General features: G+C 43.3%; 1 protein-coding gene and 1 non-coding gene across 2 annotated transcripts in view; both read left to right on the plus strand.

The window, feature by feature from the left end:
* LOC122810682 (histidine triad nucleotide-binding protein 3-like) overlaps positions 1 to 19,477 on the plus strand; it is a 436,167-nt gene that overhangs the window by 396,967 nt on the left and 19,723 nt on the right. The gene's annotated exons all lie outside the window — the stretch shown is intronic.
* Positions 16,486 to 16,557, plus strand: TRNAE-CUC. The gene has a single exon. It is a non-coding gene; the product is annotated as a tRNA-Glu (tRNA).

The following is a 19,477-nucleotide window of genomic DNA, read 5'->3' on the forward strand; positions in this document are numbered from 1 at the left end:
GATGTAGGAGAATAAGATTTTGGAGTTCGAGCCAGTCAAGCTTTTTGAGGTTAACACAATGATGGGTGTGAAATGGGGAGCCTGTGGCAAACCTGGCAATGCTATGATAGGCTGTGGCAAGTTTCTGAAGGTTAGATTTTGAAAGGTTTATAAAGAAGGGGAGGCATACAATAGTGTGGAGATGAGATGAGTTTGGGCTAGAGACACCCTTGTAGATGCTGTTAGAAAGGGCTTAAGTCTATAAAGAGCACCAATCTTTTTATTAACAGCTTTGATGGTAAGGTCAATGTGGTAATCAAAGTTTAGTTGATTATCTATTGTGACGCCTAGTAGTTTAGTGGAACAGTCAGGTGTAATGATGGTGCCATTGTCAGACATAATTGAAAAGGAGAGAGGGGAGGATTTAAGGGTAGGAGAGAAAAGTAATAGTTTGTTTTTTTTGGGATTAAGGAGGAGACAGATATCTTGGAACCATTTTTCTACTGCTGTAAAGACTTGTTGGGTGGTTGTGCACAACTTCCTAAAGTAGAATGTCAGTGTTTGGTTTCCTTGGTAATTGGCTAAGGACAATTTATTTAACTTGTAATTATGATCAAAATGGTACACTGTATGAATATTATTTTTTTACAGTCCCATTAACACTTTGTATTACACAGGTTTGTTCTTTCCAAACGGAGTGACACCCTCTTGAGTCTGCTGTCCAGTCTGTGCCTTCGTTCCAGCACACTAATCTATGCCTTAGTTCTTCTGAAGCCTGTGGTTGTAGCACGTCAGGCAAGACCTGAAATGGGGAACCAGCAGTTGTAGTTTGCTCACTGCTCCACAGTTCATCCTCTGGTGACATGTGGTCTGCAGTGTATGTGTGTGTTGGACCACAGTTAGAGAACTAGTGAGGCACCATGGTTGCTTGAGAAGTGCATGCATATCCAGTTGCAGCCCTATCATAGAGTGTATTGACTTTTTCAAGCGGCTATACCTGTATTGAGATGCAGCGGTTGGAACAATCCTACCCTGGGCCCAAGGGTAGTCATGCTCCAAGCCTGCTCATAGACACTTTCCCAAACTCCACATATAACCTGATCATTCAGGGCTATAGAAGTAGCATGCTGTCACTCCAGTGTGTCCCACCCCCCCCCAGGATTTGCATACTCATCTCCCTGCCTGTACTGTTAATCACTCAAGCCGTTCGTCAAACTTTGTTTGTCTGGGCCACAGTCAGGGCTCCATCCCTGTACAGCACTAGAACAGGCAGAAATATTGTCACATTTCTTAAGAAATTTCATTCGGCAAATCCTTTTAGAACTGGCAGTTTAGAGCTGCTGTTTTTGTTACTTGTTATTTTTTAAATGAAACTACTGTTGACTAGGTTTCAGTGTATATATTATTGGTGTTCCCAAGAATATTTTGCTCAGATTCAGAAGCATGCTAATTTTGTATCTCTAGAATCCCATTATAGGTGAGTGTGCAACTCTACCAGCCTGAATTGAGCATGTTTCTCAGATGCAGAAGTATGTGAATCCTGTGCTGAGTTGTAAAAAGAAAAAAATAAATAGTTAAATAAAGCATTTCTGACTATTGCACCTCCTTTTATAAAACTTGTACACCATACTATTTTTACAGTCTCTTTGTTATTTATCCACAGCGGTAGCTTACAGTAACACTCCCCCACACCTTGCTACAGGAGTAATGTAAAGGGTACACACAGAATAACATCATACTTCTATAGTAGTCATTAGCACTTGTAAATCCCCATCATTTCAGCAGAATCGTGGTTATTGTCTAGTCTTTATAGAACTAAGTCTGCTTGCACATGGGTCACTTTCTTGTAAAAGTAACATCATACATCATGATGCATGCAGTATAAATCATCTGTCAAACTTAAAAAAATACTGTCATAATATCCCATCACATCACCACATCTTGGACTTGTGTTACAGGCTGTCACACCTATTGATCCCAGAAGTTGGAGATCATTGGCAGGAAATGTTGCAATCCCCAGACTTGAAAATGGCCTACCAATAATAGCATTACACTCTAACAGTAACAGACATACACCAGGCCATCAATAACTGCTATAAATATTGTCATGTGTTCCTTTGCAGTAAATCAGATTCTCTGAGCATCAACCGTAATATCTGACTTTACATGGAAAAAAAATGTTGATTGTATATATGTACTGTTTTTTTTAATTTTCCATGAAAAGGTTTGCAAAGGTGATGGCATATGATGCTGCCTAAGTTGTACCTCTTTATTACAAGTAATGTTGATAATCAAATACAAAGCTGTGATTTAGTGAAACTTGAGGAAGTCGACTAAGCATTCTTGTTTGTCACCATCACCAGTCACCAGCTTGCATTGTACTTAATCCATCTTCACGTTTTTTTAAACTGCATAAATCTTGGAACATTTGCTGCAGTCCAATAATTTTCACATTTAACTCCTTTCTTAATTTTTAGTAAGTGACTTATGCTTTTATGTAGGAGAAAAGTAGAGATGTATCTGGATGTGAGGAGGTTGGTAACAAAAAATGATTGGGGGGGCCAAAGTTAGACAAAACTGTTAAATGTTTTAATGATAATGACAGGTTGTAGTAAAAATGTATGTATCATAAAGATTATTGCTGCAGGATTCATACATATGTATTAGAATATCTGCCAGGGTAGAACACTATTGCAGTTTTGAACCATGACTGTTAAAGAATTGTAAAAAGACAATGCATGTGCTTACTTCATTTTTTAACATGTGTACTAAATGGTTTACTCAGTAAATACTTATTTTAGCAGTCTTAATGAATTGTTTCATATTGCAAACAGTTTTTAATTGTTTTGTGAATAAATGATATCTCAAGTCTCCAGCAGATGATTTTGTGGTCATCAGATTCACCTCAAAGAATACATCTTGTGTTCATCTTTCTCTGTGCTGTAGCAGCCTTTAGGCTGTATGGGATGTGTCCTGCCCAGGACACAACAACTGGCCACCTTCTAAAAGCTCGGGATCCCTCCTACACCTTCACTCTGACTGCTGATTGGTCAACCCAGTAGAAGTAAATCAGCAGTCAAGAGTGAAGCTTTAATCAGTACTTTCTTGCTGCTTCATGAAGAAGCAGCTCAGAGGTTCTGCAGGAGCAGCTTTAAGCTTTTAACTTCATTTCTAGTAGATGACACCCCAGTGGTAACCTTTCTACACGGACTTATTGCCTTTTAGAAGAACTGTATTTTTTAAATAGAGCTTTAAGCAGTATTTTTCCCCTTTAAGAAACCCTTATCCTTTTGAATATTGGACCACTTTTATTGTAAATTAATTTGGGAGCTAGTTTTGTGTGAAAATGTACTGATAGTGTAAACTTTGAATTATTTTTTCACAAAGTTTTTCAGTAGTGAAGTGCTTTGATTAAGCAGTGCTTGTGTGCACTTTGTCACATTGTACCTGATGTTTTTCTCTTTACGTTTCTTTGTAAAGGGTTTCTGACAAGATTTAGTGTGCTGCTTGTGCACTACTTTGATAAGAGACTGTGTTTTGGAGTCTTAAGTGTAAGTTTGCTCTTTCTGAACACTTTTTGACCACTTACCTTCCAATGGAGATCATTGGCAGGAAATTGTTGCAACTTGTACCGCCTTTGCAACCTCCTCCTTGGTTACAGCATGGATACTTCCCCAGCTCCTGCTGTTCCTTCTCTTGCTGAACCTAGAAGGAAGAAACAGCTTTTCAAAGAGCCCTTGCTGACATCATGGGCTCAGTCAACACCTCAACTAATAGTGGTAAATCTGTAGTGGTCATTTGTTCCTCAGACCACTCACTTTCCTCTCCATCTCCCTCTGGTGTAGTCCTTTTAGCCAACATGAACTGGGAGTCAGCCCTGTCCTTACTGGCTTTTCCAGTGTCCAATCTGGGCATGGGAGAACCATCTTCTGTGAGACTGGGAGACACTTCAGAAGAAGCCTGGGGTAGCCATGGAAAGAGACCTCTAGATGGGGGTAGAAGTGCCTTCATTGAGTTATTTATTACAAGATTTTAATCCTGATGCATAGAAATTTTTACCTTTGAATAATGTCAGCAGAGAAATTTCTAAGAAAAATGTGTCATGTAATTCTGATGTAGACAGACACGGGACTTCTTTTCCTGCAGATTCCCAAGCCCAGTTTTCCGATTTAGAGAAAACTTGTTCCTCAAAAAACCCTTAGAGGAATTTTCTTTTTCTCAAACAATAGCCTGGTTGAATGAAATGTTTTTATGAGAACAGGTGGATGCACCCCCCCGAATTAATGAGATGATACAAGTCAATATGGATCATTCCACTCCAGTTCCTCCTATTGTGCCAGCCTTGGATGATGTATTTAATGCTGCTTGTAAAAATCCTTACTGTCAACCTTCAGATCCCAAAAAGGCAGATAAACTTAAAAAAAAATTCAAGCTAGCAAACATTTGTTCTTCTACCTTAGGTCATAACCCTGCTGCTATTTATAATCTTTATCAGTTGGAAATAGACTTTTGGTTCCTTCCAGTTCTTCCCCACAGACAAAGAAGGAAAGATATTGAACAGTTTTGGTAAGAGAGTATTTTCTTCTATACCACTGGCATACAGAATTCTTATCTATCAGGCACCTATGTGAAAGTTTATTCTGTTTTGTGCAGACAGATTTAGAGAACTGTCTTTTACACTTTCTCCTGGAGGTAGCTCATTTCTGAATTTCATTGTTTCTAATCTTTCTCAAGTATCAAAACATGCCTTATGTGTATAATTGTATAGTTACTGTGTCTAGAGCTGCTGCCGCAGCTGCGGTTTTAATGAGATATGCCTTAGTATGTAATCAGAGGTTCATTGATGAGATAGAGTCTAAAATTTTAAATTTAGCTTTACTTGAGGTTTTATTTGGCCCATCTGTCAATTGGGTCCTCAAACAATTTGATGAGAGAGAGAAATTAATACAGGAAGTTTCTAAGATTTTTCACTTCCCTCACACCTCTTATAAATCCCACAAATCCTCTTTTCCTTTCAAAAACATAATTAACAATCCCTGCCTTCTCAAGCCAAACAAGGATCAAAAAAGCCATCCCATTCATAAGATCGAAAACTCAAAATGCTGAAATCTTAAAATATTGAAAATGGGAATTTGCTTTCTCTCCACTGTTGCGTGATCTCGGTGCTGGTATATATAATTAGCAGGGGGTGTGAGAAGTGCAGGATGACTTGAACCCCTGCAATGAATATGTTTTCAGTATTTTGTTTTTTCAGCATTTTGAATTTTTGATCTTATGACACAAACCCAACAAAAAGATATGACAGGTGGGGGAATAACAAGAAATAAGGATCTTTTCCAAAAAAGGGACAGCTTAATACCTCAAAATTACTATACTGACATTCTTTCTCCCGTACCCACACCTCTTGCCCCTGTCTCTCAATATCTCTGACAAGAACTGTTTCTCTGCATTTTTCATTGGCAACACATTTTTCAGACTCTTGAGTGTTAAAAGTGGTTTCAGGGGAGTTCTTCCCAACCCTTCAATCCAAACAAAGATTTTTCCTTTGGTTCTTCAGCACTTTCTCACCCTAGGAGTCATAGAACTTGTACCATTAAATCAAATGGGAAGATACACCTATTGTTTCTGGTCCCAATGAAAGAGCCTTCTTAGAGACCAGTTCTAGGTATTTCCTTTTTAAATCTTGACCATACAGAGTCTGTTACTTCTCAATCCCAAGGGATGTTTATGGTAACATTAAGTTAACCTTGACGATTGGATGGGAGATAAGAAATTCACCCCGGAGATCACGTCAGTCGTCCTGCTAGACAGGGGTCCAGGGAAGTAAATATTGTGGGAAGAAATATCCAGGGAATTGTTTGGCTAGGCTTGTATAGGCCCTAGGGCTGATAGCCTAGTACCAACCAATGAACCTATGAAAGTCTAAAGGATATTGTCATATCATCTCATTCCCATAGCCAGAGGTTTCAGAAAATTTCTCAGATTCTGTGTGTTTGGGTCACATTATCAGTTATCTGCATTACCCTTTGGGTTATCTGCAGCTCCCAGGATGTTCACAAAGTGTCTGTTTCGAGTCATAGCTCATTGCAGACTGAATAGCATTCATCTATTTCCTTATTTATCTGACTTACTTAATCATTGCAGTGTCTTTTCCCAGATGTCAAGAGTCCTTAGAATCGGTTTCTTCTCTTCTGATCAGTCTAGGTTCTAGATAAATGTTCAGAAATCCCTCTTGACCCCTTCACACTTGATTGTCTTTCTAGGATGTTTTCTAGACATCTCTCAACAAAAAGCTTTTTTGACAGATGAGAAAGTGGATTTTTATTTGAAAACTTTCTTGAGCTTCTCTGATCAGTCTCAAACTTTGGCCAGAAAGTATCACAGGATCCTTGGGTTCATGACTTCTGTGATTCTTATCATTCCTTTGACCAGATTACACATGAAAAAGATTCAATGGTTTGTAAAAAAAAAAAAAAAAAAAAAAAAAAAAAGCACAGACCCAACATTTACATCCTGGTCTCCCCTTTTCTCTTCAAATCTCAATCCAATCTGTAACCACAGACACCTCAGATTTTGCTTGGTGGGCCATTTCTGTCATGGTACAGGTGCAAAGCCTGTGGAACTCCTCAGACAGACCAAAGCACATAAATGTCAATGAGGTGTTGTAGGTCATCTATGCGTTAAAATCTGTTATCATCTATGGTCCCCAGGACCACTTCAGGTGATTATAGACAACACAACACCACAGTGATGTGGTACATAAACAAGGCTGGCTGTAATGGCTTGGGAGGTAGCTCTTCAGCACTCTTTAACCCTCAAAGCATCTTACATTCCATCAGAGCAAAATATAATGGCAGACAAGCTGAGCAGGACCAGAACATATCCTCATATATGGAAATTGAATGGGGGGTTTCCAGGTATCGGTCCAGGTATAGGAAACACCTCAAATAGATCTGTTTGCCTCATTTTAAGACAACTGAACAAGTACTTTTCCAGGATTCCTCACACACATGCCTTTCCACCCTTCCTGCCAATATTCATTGTAATTCTAAAGATTCAGTAGGAATCCACAAAGATCATTGTGATGACCCCATTTTGGCCCAGGCAACATTGGTTCTCTGTTCTTATGGAACTGGCCAAGAGCAGATCCACAAGCTTCCTCACAAACTGGGCCTACTCACACAAGACAAGCAGAGTCTGATGCACCCCAGTCTCAAACATCTTCAGCTAACTGCCTGGATGATTCAGTGTTGGTTGGATGATTCAGTTCTGATGCCTTTTAAGCACCTTTTTCATTAAGATGTGCAGCAGGTACTAAAGAAGGCAAGAAAACCTGATACTAACCAATCTTCTATTGGTAAGTTGAAAATTGTTCTAGTTGCTGCCTAGCCAATAACCAGGGTTCCATCAGGGATTATGTACCACTGGTGCTGAAATGTTTTGTGAGCTGCTATCCTCTAACTTCTCTTATTCCACTATATACCTGTGGAATCTCCACTTCTTTGTTTTTAGTGAAGACGTTTCTGGAGGGAGTTTTATACCAGAAACCTTCTCATAAAAAAAAATCACTCCTTTTTGGGATCTTAGCTTTCTGCTGGAAAAGTTAACTAGGTCTCCATTTGACTGATGAACCTGCTCATTAGTCAGATTTGTGGTTCATTACATAGACAGATATTCTTGTTGCTCTAATAGCTGCAAGAAAAGTATCTGAGTTGCAAGTTGTCGTGGTGGGTGAGCCCAATCTGTTTTTTTTTTCTTCTTAGGGATGGGGTCTTATTAAGAACAAATCCCTCAGTCATGACCAAAATGGATCCCAAGTTTACTTTGAATCAAGCTACCTATCTTCCAGTCTCCTATCCAGATCCAAAGAACCGGGAAGAAAGGATTATACATATTCTGGATGTGCATAGGTAGTTCAGATACTATCTTCACAGAACCAAGTCCTTTGTAAATGCAAATCAGCTATTCGTTTTTATGTTAGGACAAAGAAAACACAACCAGTGTCAAAACAGATTATTTCAAGATGGCTGTCCTCAGCTATTGCCTTTTGTTGTTTCCACCATGGTAAACCAGTTTCAGGCAGTATGGAGGCACATTCTGCTAGAGCCTTAGCTTCTTTGATGGCATATTGGAAAGGGGTAGACTCTAGAAGTATTTTAGAGATGGCAGCATGATCCTCTACATTACAAACTGGATTCCTTTTCTAGGTCCAGAATATGCTTTGCTAGGACCATTCTCCAGGGGATCCTGGATCCATAGCCTTCCTCTTCCCAGGTAGGATAGGCTTTGGTAATCAGCTCATGTAGTCTGAAGGCTGCTGCAGCAGATGAGAAGGATGAGCATAGTACTTTTCTGTAAGTTACACTTATCTATACGAGTAAATGTTTGAATTCCTCACTGCTGCAGTAGCCACACCCACCCTACATCCCCCATCTTGTGTATATAGTTACATGTTTGAATATAAAACAAAATGACAGTGTTATGTCTTTTTGAAGTTCAGGATGAGTACACTCCTCCTTACTCTTGAGCAGGAAAGCCATGAAGAAAGCTTCACTTTGATTATTGATTTCCTATACAAGGCTAACCAGTCAGCAGTCACAGTGAAGGTGTGGGAGAAAGCCAGACCTTTTGGAAGCTGGCTGTATGCTGTATCCTAAAGGTTACTGCAGCAGTGAGAAATTCAAACATTTACTGTTATAGGTAAGTGCAACTTGCACAACTGTACTGTGTAAAACAGTGACAGTGGTGCAACAGGCACGCACTCACCTTTGGGTTCTATTCCCACAACAGGGAGATGGATTGCTGACACTTCTGTGCAGCATAAAGGGGGTGCTGGACTCCTGATTGTGTCCTCCTTTGGATGAGCTGTTAAACCAAGGTCCCATTAGCATGAGTTGGTTTTAGCTCAGGTGGATGTGAAAGACTCTGTGGCACCTACAGAAAAGAGTAGGCAACATCCCCTGATGCCCTGACCAGATTTCCCCTAACAGTATAAATGCACCCAGGGTCTCCCCTGAAAAAAGACCACTAGCATAGTGGGATGAATAAATAAATAAAATTGTTTAATTTCTGTGGTAGAAAGGTGCTTTAAGAATTGTCTTCACTGTACAACTTTTAGTAAAATGACATTAGCTGAGAGAGCAAAAAAAAAAAAAGCCATTATAGAAAAATTGAATATTTCTGTAGATATAGATATTGATATATGTATAAGCAAAAGAAGCTTAGACATCTTCCCAGGAAAACAGGTAAAAAAAGTTTAAAATCTTGGAGTGTCTTCAGTATTTGAAGGGGCAGGCACAAGAAATTGCAGGCTTTGTCGTGTGGTTGAAATTACTGGATATTTCATCTGGTTCTCCTTCTACTTTCTGGACAGATTCTCTAACTAAAATTCCAAAATATTCCAAAAAGTATGAGGTGAAAAATTATCAAAACTATGGATTCTTCCAATTGGCAAGCCATGATATAAGATTTGTAGCAGACAAGAACTTGCAGGATATTTCTTCTGCTTCTCCTTCTAATGTCTTAGGCATGTATGTTCTGTGACTTACAAAAATATAAGAGAACTCTTTATGTAAACAAAAGAATCATAGGAGATCTCATGGAAAATATTAAGGCAAGAAAAAAAAAAGATTAAAATCTTGGAGCCACTTGAATTTTCAAAGGGGCATGCCAGGAACACTCTTGGGCCTCTTTGAGTGGGCACATTATCTTTGTTGAATGCTGCAGTAAACATTTGTCCACCCACTCCTCTGAGTGAAGTCTTTGAGTTGCAACAAATAAAAAATGGCGTTCTTTAATAATTCAAGTAAAAGAAAATGAAAACCACACCCAAATCTGAAGGTAGTTGTAATAAATGCTGCCAATCCAGAAGAATAAAATCCAAAATCTTTTATTGTAGATAAGTGAGCGCTTTCGCAATGATCAACATTGCTTCATCAGACAACATACCCTCAAACAACTGCCCTATATATACATATGACAAAATTTAAAATAACCAGTCTGTTCAACCTCGCTTTGGGTGTGTTTAAGATCTTTAATAATTCACTTTTAAAGAACAAGCTTTCACCGTAAACGATTTTGCTATAATACTTTATCAGGTTAACTTATAAAAAGTAGTAGCAGTCTCACAAGTATAAATTAACATCACAAATCACATGGCATATATTTTAACAAATCATTGGTTAAAACCATATAATTTCAGTTTTAAAATCAGTTTGATGTTATCATCATTAAATATTGTAAAATTATCAGCTTGCAAAAATGAATCCACCTATATTCTTCATTTTCTGTTTGAGTAATTATATCACCACCTCTAGCGCACTCACATACAAATGTGATACTGAAAAAAAAAACAAATCTTTGTTCAGCACTTTAATAAGCTTAACCAAAGAATTTGATTCTACGCATCTTCTAATTTCTGACGTGATCACTTATTCTTTCTTTCAGCTTGCATTTTGTTTTCCCACATAAACTTTTCTTTGTTGCTACTGAGTGCATGATAAACCGCTCAATTTCACCTGCTTGAAGTGTTTAAGTTCCCCAGTTCTTAAGGCAACCAATATTTCTAAATTAAATTTCAAGGTTGAGGAGAACATTTTGGGATAGCCTGTCTGTGTTCAAGACCAAACAATGAATTCAAGATGAGGAAACTAACTTTTGGAAAGAAAACCCTCATCCCCTGATACCTGTGTGTGGCCTTAAATCCTCAGTTGATATGATTCAGGAAAAGATACCTAGCTTTTCCTCTTTGCAATTTACCACTGCACTACCTACTGTTGTGGTAGGGATTTACCACTGCACTACCTACTGTTGTGGTAGGGATTTAATATGAATTGTGCAGATGCCTAAACAAGAAGTGAGTTTACATTTTATGGAGCAGATGTTAATACATACATACATACACCCAAGGGAAGACCTGAGTCCCCAGATATCAGAGTCTGTTTTGCTTATAGACTGTAGAAGGATAGCACAGGAAAATTTTGACTTAATACAGAGAGCTACTCTGGATTTGAGAGTGACCCTAAAGTCATCTACTTGAAGGAGAGCTGTAGAGGTACCAGAAGAGAAAGAGAGAAGGAGGTAAAGAAACTCAGTCTTCACATTCTGAGAGTGAGGAAGAAGACCATGTAATAATATATCTGATATTGTTAATCCCCGTTCATTCTTTACGCATGGGGTATCGGTCCTGTCCTCGGAACTGAGCCGGCCATTTTCCAAGCTCGCGTCAGCTACAAACTCTCGAGCTAAACTCTTACCCATAATCCCCCTCTCCCTGTTACCTCAGATTTCATTTGTCGCGTTGCCATTTGGTCATGTCAAGCTGCTTCTCTTGAGCTAAGTATAGATATTTGTTGTCAGACTAGTCATATATATATAACTTTTTCTGTCAGAAAAGTTTCTATTTTGTTGTCTCTTACCCTATTGCATTTAGCGACCATATTTTCTTGAGTTTTCTTCTCTTTACTCTGCATCTTTTATCGCGAGGTATTTCTCCCTTCCCATCGTTGGTAATCTCTTCCTTTCTTCATACCTTCAGGTATTCTTTTGTACCATTGCTGGTACCCTTTCTACTGTCCCCTTTTTTCTGTCATGGCAGATAAGAAAAGTAGTCCGGGATTCAAAAGGTGTTCTGATTGTGGACACAAATTACCTACATCAGATTCACACTCTTTCTGCATTTATTGCTTGGGTGTGTCCCACTTATCTGTTGACCCGCCCTGTGCTATTTGTAAAACTTTTTCTAACAGAACCTTGTTGGAAAGGAAAAATAAGTTGTTGCTGAAGGGACTTCTCAAATATCCCTTTTCAGAGGCTATTTCTGGGTCGGAGGCTTCAACCCCTCCTAGAGCCTATAAGAAAATTTTGGATGATCCTACTAAGGCCAAGTCTTTGCCTTCGTCCCCAAGCTGGGGACTCCCGCCAACCAAGACCTAAAAAAGCTAAAGTTACTGCTTCGGAGCTCACTCAGTCAGCCCCAGTGCTTTCGGTGCCTAGACCTTTGGCACCATCAGTGATCTTGGCTCCATCTTCTCCTGTAGCCTTTACTATATCGGCACTGAGGGGCTCCTCAGTTCAGACTATTACAACTACTGCATCTGCACTGACCATTCAGCCGGTGCAGACCTTGACCACATCGGCTCTGACATCTTACTCGGAACCGGCGCCTCAGTTATTGGCTCCAGTTTTGTCGGTTCCAGCTTCGGTACCGGCAACCACTTCGGCACTGATCCTTGTGTCAGTGCAAACTGTGACCTCGGCACCAATGATTACCTCGGTGCAGACAACCGTAGTCCAGTCTCTCTCAGCACCATTGTTCTCTGTGCAGACTGGTGAGGTGGGCACCAAGCTTGTCTCTTCTGTGGACAGACCTATTTCTCCCACAGTCTCCGTGAGGTCGACTAGAAGCCTTTCCAAACATGATGTGTTGCGTCTTGTGGATCAGGTGCTTCTGGCCAGAGGTATCTCGCCCCCCAGGACCTATCCTTCCTTGGGAGGTGATCACCCATCTCCACAGACGGCTTCTTATTCTCCTCCTTCATTGCCTTTGAAGTCCATTGATATAGCACAGTCTTCCCCCTCTGCTGTTCCCTTTATGGATCTCACTAAGGCAACGCAGTTGCCTTCGTGGCCGGAGAGTTTTGCTATGACCCAAGGTGACAGTTGTGACACGCATAATTTGCTGTTCCATAGCAATCCGGGGACTCCGAGTCGGCAGGCTGAGCCACTTAGGGGAGGGGTGACCCCTATCCTAGACACTCACCCCTCTTCAGGTGGACCAGACTTTCAACTGATGGAGTAGGCTCTGGCTTCTGCTGGCGATGCTGTGCTGTTTATCCCCCCGCCCTCCTCTGGTACACTGTTTTCACAAGTCGCACCTAGCGGACACCGGGTGCAAGGGCCTCAGGACATATTCCCACAGGAAACCCCTTTTCCACTGTCTTCCCCAGCTTTTCCCTCTGAGGAAATCCACCGGAAAAGTTTGTGTAAGAGGAAGCACATGGACTCTACAGAGGAGCCCCTCACTGAAGACACAGACTTTGATGAGGGGGAAGGATCCCGTCGGTCACCCTCTGAGGTATCCTTTGGTGATATCCTCAAAATCCTTAAACAGAGCGGTGACTGGCAGCCCTCTAATCCGACCTCTGAGGAGTCTGTGTTTAGGCCTTTCGTGCCTGGCCCCCTACCTCCTGGGTTACTTCACCTGCCGATGAACTTGTCCGGCTCATCGTACAGCATGCGTGGAAGGCTCCTGACACCATTGAGGCTATTCCCCGGAGGCCAGATAAGATTTTGTCCCCTCCTGCTACGGATCCCCATTGGTCTAAAGGTCTTCCTGTGGATGCTGTGGTGGTGGCAGCCACAACAAAAAAGGATCTGGCGGAAGAAGAAAGCCAGACTGTCCATCCTCCTAACAAAGAGTCCCGGCCCTGGACAGGATAGGGAAGTGCACCTTTGCATCAGCGACCTTTACTATCAGGTCCCTGAATTATATGGCACACTTTACCAGGCTTCAAAGGGATGATTTCCGAGCTCTCTGAAATCTTGGCTGGTGCCGTGTCTGATGAGGTCCGTGACAAAGTCGCCTCTCAGCTGGCCACCATTGAGTCAATATCTAACTCCTCTATACAACTGATATCTTACGCATCAGAAGGAGCAGCTAAAGCAGCGGGTTCAGCTGTGGTCTTGAGACAACAAGCTTGGATGTGCTTGTGCAATTTTGCGGAACCCTTTAAGGCTTCCTTTCTTAATGCTCCCATTGAGGCCTCTTTGTTGTTTGGACCCAAAGTTAAAAGCACACTGGCCAGATGTGAACAGGACAGAAAGATCCTTTCTGCCTTAGGGGTCCATTATTCTTCCCCTCAACGTGCTTTCTCCCGAAACCAAAAAAGTGGGAAGATATGATTCAAGAAATCTCAGGGTCCTTTCCGTGACAAACAGGCCGAGTTTTCCCTTAGAGGCAAAGGGGAAAACTCACAGGGAAGATGCTCCTTTCGGGGCAGAGGGGGTCCCTGTAACCAGGGTTCCAGGGACTCTTTCTCTGGCCAGTCCTACCAGCACTCCTGAAGAGTGGCCCAACTCCTTTCCTCTGGAGGTGGTTGGGGGTCATTTCTACTTGTACCCTTTTGCCTGGCTAACCATCACCACCGATTCTTGGGTACAAAGGATTATAACCAGAGGTTATATCCTCTTCAATCATTGTCCTGTCCTTTCAAAAAACCTTCCCGACGTTCCACCCAGTCAAAGGGAAGAAGCAGCACTAGAGATAGAAAAGCTGCTAAGAAAGAGAGTCATCCAAATAGTCCCTTCAGACCAGATAGGATCCGGATTCTACTCAAGACTATTTTTGGTGCCAAAGAAAACCGGGGACTGGAGACCAATTTTGGATCTCAGTGTATTGAACAAGTTTGTGAGAGTACAAAAATTCCGGATGGTCACAATACAGTCTATCCTCCCACTTTTGGAAAAAGATGATTGGATGTGCTCGATAGATCTTCAAGATGCGTACTACCACATAAAAGTGGACAGGCCATCAAGAAGATTTCTGCACTTCCGTGCAGGAGCCAGTCACTACCAGTTCAGAGTACTGCCCTTCGGACTCTCTACAGCCCCCAGAGTGTTCACAAAGTGCATGGCAGTCGTCACAGCTCACTTGTGACTACAAGGATTCTAGGTGTTTCCATAGCTAGACTGGCTCATTTCTGCCCCCACCAGACATCTACTGGAAGAAGCTCTGGCATACTCTCTCCTCGCTGCACAAAGGCTAGGCATAACCATAAACTGGCAAAAATCCAATCTCACCCCATCTCAGTCCACAGAATTCATAGGGGTTATCTTGGATACAAAGAACTGCAGAGCTGCCATTCCAGAGCACAGAATTCTAAGATAAAGCAACAACTGATCCCAGTCCTTTCAAGGGAGAAATCCACAGCTCACTCTGTCCTACAGCTGTTGGGTTCTATGGCAGCCTCCATCACCATTGTCCCCCTGGCCAGGTTTCATATGAGGCTTCTACAATGGCTACTGCTCACCCAGTGGTATCCTTTTCAGCATCCTCTTTCAGCCAAGATCCGAATAAACCACAGGTGCAAACAGGATTTAAATTGGTGGATAACCCACAATCCATCACAATGGTCTCGCCCCTTCTCCCCCCAGCAACCTAAGGCCACAGTGACCATGGATGCCTCCATGATCTGGTGGGGGGGGTTATGTCAGGGACAGACAGTCCAAGTCACTTGGTCCGTATTGGAGGCCCAACTGCATATAAATGTTCTAGAGCTGAGGGCAGTGCTTCTGGCATTGCAAGCATTCCATCCCCTGCTGCCGTCTGGGACGATTGCGATTCAGTCAGTACATCAACAAACAAGGTGGAACCAAATCTTACCCCCTTTGTCGAGAGGCCATGAGGATATGGCAATGGGCGATGGCTATCAACCATTTTATTCTAGCAACACACATTCCCGGGAGTTCCAACGTGATAGCAGACGGACTCAGCAGGTGCATTCTACAACCTCATGAGTGGTCCCTGAATCCCTTGATAGCGGCGGAGATCTTCCACCGCTGTGGCCGTCCTTGCTGCGACCTCTTTGCATCCCAGATCAACTACAAATGCAGCAACTACTTTGCCCTGATCCCCCCTCCAGGACAGTCACCCAGGGACGCTCTAGTCCACAATTGGCCCTTTGGTCTTCTTTACACATTCCCACCTTTTCCCCTCATTCCCCAGTTTCTGAAGAAAGCCCGTCAGTTGAAGAGCAAGGTGATTCTCAAAGCACCATATTGGCCTCGTCAGATTTGGTTCCCCCTTCCTTTGGCCTCACCTCCTAGATCGACCATGGATTCTCCATCCAACCCCGGAGTTGATCTCAAATCTGCAGAACCTGATTCTTCCCAACTTGAACAGCCTGAAGCTCACGGCTTGGCTACTCCAATTCCCTTGATTGCCAGGCAGAATGATCTTTCTTTACCAGTACGTGACATTCTCATTGCATCTCATAAGCCTTCCACTAGAATTACTTATCTAAGCAAGTGGAAAAGATTTACCTGTTGGCTGAAAGAAAAACAAGTAGATCCCTACTCAGCACCAGTGTCGATAATACTAGAGTATCTGGCTGACCTTTTTCAATCAGGTCTATTGGCCTCTACCATTAGATAGAGTTCATTTGGCTGCAATATCTAATTTCCATGAGGGTGTCCAAGACTCCTCTCTTATGTCACACAAATTGTGCAAGACCTTCGTAAAAGGTGTGAATCATCTGAAGCCACCTTTTAGGGAACCTATTCAACCATGGGATCTATCATTAGTTCTACATGCTCTGACAATGCCACCCTTTGAACCAGCTTCTTCTTGTGACCTCAAATATTTGTCATGGAAAACCTTGTTTTTGGTCGCCATTACTTCTGCCAGACATATCTCTGAGCTTCAAGCTTTATGCATCAAGAGTCCATACTTGATTTTGCATAGAGATAGAGTGTCTTTGAGAACTAATCCCTCAGTACTTAGGGGAGTCCCTGGTGGTCCAGTGGTTAGGATTCGGCACTCTCACTGCCGCGGCCCGGGTTCGATTCCCGGTCAGGGAAGCTTCAATGAACTTTAGGGGAGTCCCTGGTGGTCTCATTTCTGCCAAAAATGATCTCTGAAATGTCCATTAATCAAACCATTGAATTGCCAGATGTTAAGTTGTCTATCTCGCCTTCATTATTGCTGGTTGGGTTCGGAGCCGATCTTTGGCTCCGACTCGGCCATCTTCTAAAGCTCGAGAGCTACATACTGGCTCGAGGTCTCCCCATATCCCATGATGCCTGGCGCTAGAAACCCAGATCTCGTTTGCCGCTTCAGCTGTGAGGTTGCTCTACTGGCTCAGGTCATATAAAACCTTTATATTGTGTCTTTTTCTGTCTTAAACTAGTTAAAATTAGCATAGAAGTTATCGTTAGAATAGATTTTGATAATCGAAGTGTGTTCATGTCTGTATCCTTGTTTTTTCCTCAGAAACCTTTAGTCATTTAGAGAGCTCCCCTCCCCCCTTCTCTTCTCTCTTAAGGTTTTCCATTTAAGTTAGAGGATTACCTTATATCTAAAAGATATCTGTTTAAGTTAGAGGATAACCTTTTTTTCTTCCCTTCTCTTTAAAAAAAAAAATTTAAAGTTAGTTAGTTTTGCTATAGTTCAGTATAGTTTTTGTAGTGTAGTGCTTCTGGTAACTGTCATTTTTTTACTGTAGTTTGTTACCTTAACCTTTTTGTGTGTGTGTTTTTCCTTGGATTTTTGTTTTGTTAGGATGTCCAAGGATCCTAAGCCGTCCGGATTCAAGAAGTGTGACACTTCTTGTGTTTATTGTCTGGGCACCGTGCACCTGCAGGACTCTTGTTCGATTTGCCATGCGTTCAGTCCAAGAGTCCTGCAGGAGCGCAAAAACAAATTGATCTTGAGGGGTCTACTTAAACCCCAAGATTCACTGGTGAAGGCTCAGCCCGTGAAATCTTCTAGGCCACCTAAACCATTGGCTCCCAGCTCGGAGCCGTCGTTGGGTGAAGCCATACCTTCCATCTCGGCTCCGGCTGGAACCGATGCTCCTCCCTCCCAGTCGGCTCCAGTACGTTCATCGGAGCCGTCTGAGAGTTGAAAAAGGTCAAGGTCCCCTTCCTTGGAGTCTATACATTCGGCTCCAAAATCGCCAGTGCTCCAGTCAGAGCGTAGTCACCGCTTGTCACACTCTTCTCGGTCCTCAAGACTTTCGGACCATGACTTGGAAAGAGTGGTCAGTAGGCTGCTAAAATCACAGGCCCTAGCCAAAATGTTGTCCAGCCCCCCCTCATCAGGTGTCGGTTCCGTCCACAGCTATAGAAATTCCTAATCCGACTCATCCTTTGAGCTCGGAGCTGGAGTTCGTTGGGGCTCAAGTCGTGGAACCGTCGGCTCTGATACCTTCTTCTTCGGTTCCGTCGTCGGCTCCGATCCCTTCCATGGTACCGACCTTGGAGGGATCTGGGCGCCGAGACTCCCTGGTCAGCTCCGAGGGGGCGAGTGGCATCGGACCCTTGTCTGACCCCGCTCTCCCTCTCGGTGTTTCGGCGCAGGTGAGCTCGGCTCCCACATCTGCCTTGGAGCCGTCTCCCTCGGTGCAGGGAGGGCTTCTGGTTTCTTCAGAGCCTGAGCCTTCTCTGCGTCCGGGCAGGGATGCCTTCGAGGTGATGAAGAGTGTACTGGCCCCAGAGTCAGTCCCATGATCGACCCCATCGGCTCCTCCCCCTAGGGTGCCTGTGTCAGCTTCTGCCCCTCTTCCAGACCCTAAGCGTGGGGATCCAGCGCTCCAGGACACCCCTTTGGGTGTATTCTCCTCTTCCAAGGCTGCCCCTGACCAATCAGAGGAGCCACCTCGCAAGAGGAAATGCAAGAGGAAGCATGTTGACTCCCCCGAGTCTCTCACGTCGGATACCGACGTAGAGGAGTCGGAAGGGTCCCCAAGATCCCCCTCTGAAGATGTCTCCTTCTCAGACATCCTTGAGATGCTTAGGCAGAGGGGGAACTGGACTGCCCTAAGCCCTTCTGAGGATGAGTCGGTATTCCTGGATGCATTTGGATCCCAAACTTCCACCTCCTGGGTGTCTCCGCCTTTCGACCCACTGATGTCTGTGGTGGCTCGGAAGGCATGGTCGGCTCCAGATACAGTGGAACCGACCCCTAGAAGACCGACTAAATTCATTACTGCACCGCAGGACAAACAGTTCTTGACCAAAGGTGTCCCTATTGATGCCATGGTGGTAGCGGCAGCCACAAAGAAGGAGTTGGCTGAAACTTCTTCATCTGTCCATCCCCCTAACAAGGAGTCCAGGATGATGGACAGATATGGGAAGCGGATATTCTCTTCAGCGACCTTTTCTATGCGGTCCCTGAATTACCTGTGCCACTTTACCCGCCTTCAGAGGGAACTCCTGAAAGAGCTTGGAGATACCTTCCAAGATCCATCAGCTGAGGGGGCCCAGGCTAAGGCAGCCTCCCAGCTGGCGACTCTTAACTCAGTGGTAAACTCCTCCATGAGGCTCATTTCTTATGCAGCCAATGGGGTGAGTAGAGCTGCAGGCACAGGCGTGGTCCTTGGGAGGCATGCTTGGATGCGGCTATGTAACTTTGCGGAACCCTTCAGAGCATCTTTCACCAACACCCCTTTTGATGGTTCCTCTCTCTTTGAATCACAGGTGAAGGATTCCCTTACCAGGTGTGAGCAGGAAGGCAAGACTCTCTCTGCCCTAGGAGTCCATTTTTTCACTCCTTCCAGACCATATCCCAAGGGTCAGAAGAGTGGAAAGATGTGGTTCCGGAAGTCCCAGGGAGCCTTGCCGGACACACGTGCTGAGTTTCCCTCCAGGGGCAGAGGAGGGAACAATAACAGACGCCACCCTCGTGGCAGAGGGGGTCCGCAAAAAAAGGGCAGCAGAGAATCTTTCTCTGACAAGCCCTTCCAGCATCCCTGAAGGGTTGCCCGACTGCCCACCTCTG

Source organism: Protopterus annectens, chromosome 1.part1 (genome assembly GCF_019279795.1).
Source record: "Protopterus annectens isolate FY-2018-M chromosome 1.part1, PAN1.0, whole genome shotgun sequence".
Taxonomy (NCBI): domain Eukaryota; kingdom Metazoa; phylum Chordata; order Ceratodontiformes; family Protopteridae; genus Protopterus; species Protopterus annectens.